The sequence below is a fragment of the Lampris incognitus genome, unplaced genomic scaffold (genome assembly GCF_029633865.1).
Source record: "Lampris incognitus isolate fLamInc1 unplaced genomic scaffold, fLamInc1.hap2 H_4, whole genome shotgun sequence".
Lineage (NCBI taxonomy): Eukaryota > Metazoa > Chordata > Actinopteri > Lampriformes > Lampridae > Lampris > Lampris incognitus.
Genome location: NW_026611079.1, coordinates 662,343 through 668,485, shown reverse-complemented (window position 1 = coordinate 668,485; position 6,143 = coordinate 662,343).

Sequence of the window (6,143 nt, the reverse complement as noted above, 5' to 3'; positions counted from 1 at the left end):
TCAGGCAGGAGCTTGTGGCTTTGATGGGAGACATACAGCAGATGTTCTATCAGGTCAAGGTGGCAGAAACAGACAAAGACTTCCTTCGTTTCCTGTGGTGGCCTGAGGGTGACCTGAGTCAAGAGATTGCAGAGTACAGGATGACCGTCCACTTATTTGGGGCCGTTTCATCTCCGAGTTGTGCCTGCTATGCGCTCAGGAAGACAGCCGAGGACAATCAGGCACTCTTTCCAGCCGAGGTGATTCAGACAGTGAAGCAAAACTTCTACGTGGATGATTGTTTAAAGAGCATCTCTTCAGAAGAAGAGGCAATTAAAATGATTAAAGATCTAACAGCTGTCTGCCAAAGAGGAGGCTTTCGTCTGACAAAGTGGGTCAGTACAGCCATAAAGTGCTCCGCACGGTCACCGAGGAACACGGAGCCAAGGACTTACATGAACTGAATCTGGATTGGGATAATCTTCCCTTAGAGAGATCCCTAGGTCTGCAGTGGTGCATCGAGAGTGATGCCTTCCAGTTTAAGATTCTGGTGAAAGAACGGCCTTACACTCGACGTGGCATGCTGTCTCTGCTCAGTTCAGTGTACGACTCTTTGGGGTTTATTGCACCAATTACTCTGCCTGGAGAAATCTTGTTAAAGGAGCTCTGCAGGAGAAACTGTGGTTGGGACGACAACCTTCCTGATGATATACAGCAACTCTGGACGAAGTGGCTGGAAAAGCTTAACAAGATGTCAGAGTTCTAAATCAGGAGGTGCATTAAACCAAAGGACCTTGGGACAGCCTACACTGGCTCAGCTGCATCACTTTTCCGATGCGAGTGAAGGTGGATATGGCACCACCAGTTACATACGGATGGAGAATAACCAGCATGATGTTCATGTCGCCTTCCTGCTCGGCAAAGCAAGAGTTAGACAGCTAAAGCAGGTTACCATCCAACGCCTGGAGCTTACAGCTGCGGTCCTTTCCGTTCGTGTGGACAGGATGTTAAGAGCAGAACTCCAGCTGCAGTTGCAGGACTCAGTCTTTTGGACAGACAGCACCTCTGTTCTGAAGTATATAAGGAATGAGCACAGGCGCTTTCATACTTTTGTGGCAAACCGGGTTTCAACCATCAGAGACACTACAAAGGTGTCACAATGGAGGTATGTCAACGCCAAAGACAATCCGGCAGACGACGCGTCCAGAGGTATGAAAGTTGACGATCTACTGATTGGCAGCAGGTGGATTAAAGGGCCTGACTTTCTTTGGAAGCCAGAGAAGTGTTGGCCAGAAAGTACTGTGGAAAACGCCATTTTATTGGATGACCCAGAAGTTAAGAAAGACTTCACTGTGAATGCTGTAATTGCCAAGGACTTGCCTGATGCTACTGGCCAACTTATTGCTTATTTCTCTGCCTGGAGGAGGCTTAAGGTTGCTGCTGCCTGGTTCCTCAAGGTAAAGAGGACGCTGTTGAAGTTGAGCCAAAGGAGAGAGGAGTTGCAGGCTTCTGATGCAAATAAGCCATCAAGTCATATGCAGTTGGAGATGAAGGTCAGAAGTGCATGTGGGGGCCAGAGCGTCTCACCAGACGACCCTCTTGAGGCAGAAATGTGCATCATTCGTTATGCTCAGCAGCAGCGGTTCAAGGAGGAAATTGACGCACTTTCATCTGGAAAGTCTGCAGTCAGAAAGGAAAGTTCTATTTACAAACTGAATCCATGCCTGGAGGATGGTCTGCTTAGAGTTGGAGGACGACTGAGTAGGGCAGCACTGTCAGATGAAATCAAGCGCCCACTCATTCTCTCAAAAGATCAGCATATTTCTACACTCATCCTTCGGCATATTCACCAACAGCTGGGTCACAGTGGAAGAAACCACACACTATCCAAGGTAAGGAGGAAGTACTGGATTACAAATGCTAATTCAGCTATAAGGAAAATCATATCAGACTGCTGTACTTGTAGACGCTACACTGGAAGAGCAGGTGAACAAAAAATGGCGGACCTGCCAGTGGAAAGGGTTTTGCCTGACCTCCCTCCGTTTACGAATGTCGGAGTCGACTATTTTGGGCCAATCGAGGTCAAGAGAGGGAGAAGCTTCTGTAAACGTTATGGAGTGTTTTTCCCCTGTTTGGCAAGCAGAGCTGTTCACTTAGAGCTGGCGAACTCATTGGACACTGATGCATGCATTAATGCTTTGCGGAGATTTATGAGCAGGAGAGGCCCAGTTTCTCATATGCGATCTGACAATGGGACCAATTTTGTTGGCGAAGAAAGGGAATTAAGGGAAGCTCTTGCAGGATTAGAGCACAACAAAATACAAGGAGCCCTGCTTCAACGTGGAGTCAAGTGGAGTTTTAATCCACCATCAGCATCACATTATGGTGGTGTTTGGGAACGTGTCATTCGCATGATCAGGCAGGTGCCTAGCCCTATCTTACATCAGCAGACACTGGACAATGATAGACTTCATACAGTTCTCTGTGAGGTTGAGGCCATATTGAACGATCAGCCCATCACTGCTCTGTCTGAGGATCCGAATGATCTTGAACCTCTCACGCCGAATCATATTCTCCTCATGAAAGGCAAACCTGCTGTACCACCTGGACTGTTTGTGAAAGAGGATCTGTATGTGAAAAGGAGGTGGAGGCAGGTTCAATATATTTCAGATTTGTTCTGGAAACGATGGATGCAGGAATACCTTCCTCTGCTTCAGGCACGGCAAAAATGGAACCAAGAGAAAAGAAGTTTCGTTGCTGGGGATATCGTCTTAATAGTGGACTCGACTGCTCCTCGTTGCTCTTGGATACTCGGCAGAGTGTTAGAAACCTTTCCTGACAAGAATGGTTGGTGCTGTCTGTTCGTCTCAAAACAAAGTGTAATGTTATAGAAAGACCTATAACCAAACTGCCTATTAAAGGCGGTTTCAGATGTATAACTGATGCTAATGCACCATGTTTGGGTATAAAAGTATCAAGGTACCTCTGTCATAAGAAAACTGTGTTTAATGACTGTTTTATATTGTTTAGAATTGTTGTGTCTGCCTGCCATCAACAATTAGGGGCCGGAGTGTAACAGCCATTTATTTATGTGTTTATTTTGAGTCAATTCACCTTTTGGTCAGTAGGTGGCAGTTTCTTATTGTGGGAAGTGCATTTATACAAGTGGGTTAATGAGGTCAGGTGTGGATGCTAGGTGGCATACAGTTTTTTGACCGCGTCCAAGGCGTCGAGGATAGAGTAGCAGTGTAAAGTTACTATAGGCTACCTAACTGTGAGAAAGATGAAGTTTGATGTACTTGAATGCAAAGAAACGCTGTAAAAGAAGTGTGTGAGTAATAAATGAAGAAGCAAATCAATGGTAACGTGACGTCTGGACATTGTTTATGTATGCAACAGCTGATGCCGGCGCGTTCATTACTTTCACTGGCATGCACCAGTGACTTATTGGAAAGCCACTTACAAAGGCAATAAGTACAATAAAATGGAAAAAGGGAGATGCCTTTCATACAAGTGAAGTTTATTGATGAAGTAGGACTTGCACAGAAAATAGTTATATGTGCACATCTTCTAAAAAATGGTACAGAACACAAAAAGACAAGCAGGTAATGCATTTGAACCAAAAACGTCTTCACCAGGTAGTACCATGTGACAGAACTGGTCCAGATGTACAAATTCAACAATAAATACAACATTACAACTATATTTTGTGGTAATGGGCAGCTCATTGCAAAGCTAACCTACAAGGCCACTTTTTTCTCGAAAATCGGGAACAAAAGAACTAAGCAACACTTTGGTCAACAATCTTGTTTGGAATGGTATGTTTCTTACATCTTCTTCTTTGAATTCAGAATTCAGTCCATAGTCCCAGGAACTGACAAAACAATTCCAGCACTAAGCCAAGCTAAACAAAGTTGTGGATTCAAAATAATAAAAAAAAATTTGGGGAGGTTCCCCTTTTCTCCCCAATTGTACACAGCCAATTACCCCAGTTTTTTTCCGAGCCGTCTCGATCACTACTCCCCCCCCCCCCCCCCCGCCGCCGATCCGGGGAGAGCTGCAGACTACCACGTCTCCTCCGATACATGTGGAGTCGCCAGTCGCTTCTTTTCACCTGACAGTGAGGAGTTTCACCAGGGAGACGTAGTGCGTGGGGGGATCACGCTATTTCCCCCAGTTCCCCCTCCCCCCCGAACAGGCGCCAGTGCAGCTACCAAAACACATACCAACATCCGACTTCCCACCCGCAGACACGGCCAATTGTGTTTGTAGGGACGCCTGACAAAGCCGGAGGTAGGCAATGGAATCGACCGCTACACTACCCGGACGCCTAGTTTCAAAAGAATCCTAATCACTTGGACTTAAATCACTTCTGATTTCATTAATGTATTCAGTTACTCAAGTTAGCTTTTGCGCTTGTGAATACTGCATTCAACTTTCACCAACCTTATTTTGACCACCCTTTGGGGTATAACATTTAGCCCTGTTAACAAATGTAAAACATAACTTTATTTTGGAATATCACAAACTGTGATCACTCAGCAAAACGTTGGAATAAAAACTCAGCCGTCCTGCTCGAAAGCTCTAAATATTCAAGAATGAAGAATTAAAGTTCAAAGCATGATGGCAATGGGTAGAATAATTGTGGGCTCTTTCCATTGACACACCTTGCTGCAAGTGATGTATACTGCAAATTACGAATTGTAATATTTGTACCATACGTTTGGTCACATAGCACCACTTCAAATGCTCTGCTGTTATTCAAAATGACTTAAAGAGCTATGGATCACAAGTTTCTTGTTTTCGTAGTTTCTGATTAATATTGAAACTTTTTATTGTATATCTGCATACACAAAATTCCTGATAAGGATATATTGGTAGCTAATTACTGACTTTTGTATAAACACCCTAGGTTCACATTTATTTTTATGAAGTATGTCCAAAAATGCAAGTCAACCGTCAAACAGAATTCAGATCCAGTGAGCTCCAGAAGTATACTGAAAAAAATATGGTACCTGTTAATTCTTGGTTCCAAATTTATTAAGCTGAAATAGATTATCACAGAGCTTTTCCATGTAAACAAAAATGTTTTATCTTCAAATTTGGCTTACATCCCTGTCAGTGAACAGAGAATCCATCCATTTGATCATTGATGATTAAACAGCATGACAATTACTCATGTGTCTTCAGTCAGGCAGGTAGTTGCTCGTTTGGCATGTTGACTACAGACATTTACCCAAGAGTTGCTGCCAGATAATTGAATGGTCATCTCTCCTCCTCAAGCTGCCTTCAACATTGCTTCAAATAATTGTAAACAGCATATCCATTTAGCCACAAAATTGCCTATGTAACTATGAAAGGCCAAGACTGATCCATCAAGACTGATCCATCAGGCTTCCTCACCCACAGACCAGCCACTTATCCATGTGATGAAGCTGTTAGTTTCTACATGTATTCATAGAAGCCCTGTCAGGGAAGTTCAGACTTTAACAGGCAAAGGCCCACGTGGGACACAGGATAGATCACCTCCCAGAGCACTGACTGCCAGTTTCACTGTACAGCAGAGGGCAGACCGTGTGCATGAGCTTGTGTGTGGCAGCAAGTGATGGACATGCACTAGTGTGCTGCATTTTTCTGTGTAATTTCTATGCACACAGGTACACTGATGAGATTGTGAAGTGCATTATTGTGAAATCTCTCCGCTGCTTTCATCTCATATTTCCACATGATAATGCACAGCTCCATGTCATGAGTACCTGTATATTATTCCTGGAAGTGAAAAATATTTTATTCCCCCCATGGCCTGCAAACATAGATATCTGATATCTTTGAAATGCCTTGGGTCAGTATGAGCAACAATGTTGTCATTCTTACCAACATCCAACCCTTCCACACAACCACTGAACAGAACATTAAAGAGCCATGATAAACAACCCAGTCACTTCAACATGTGTCAGGCTGCAAGAGGCAAACAGTCTCACTGAATACTGACTGGTTATGCATAACCAGTCATGCAAAATCTGCTGAAAAAAGTGTCAAATGCATAATACATTTGACTGATTTTTTTTTAAAATTAAGTTTAACTATTACTGCATATTTTTAGGTCAGTACTTCAACATGCATCAGTAAGCAGTTTTAGTGAGATTAGGAGGGACAACTTGTTT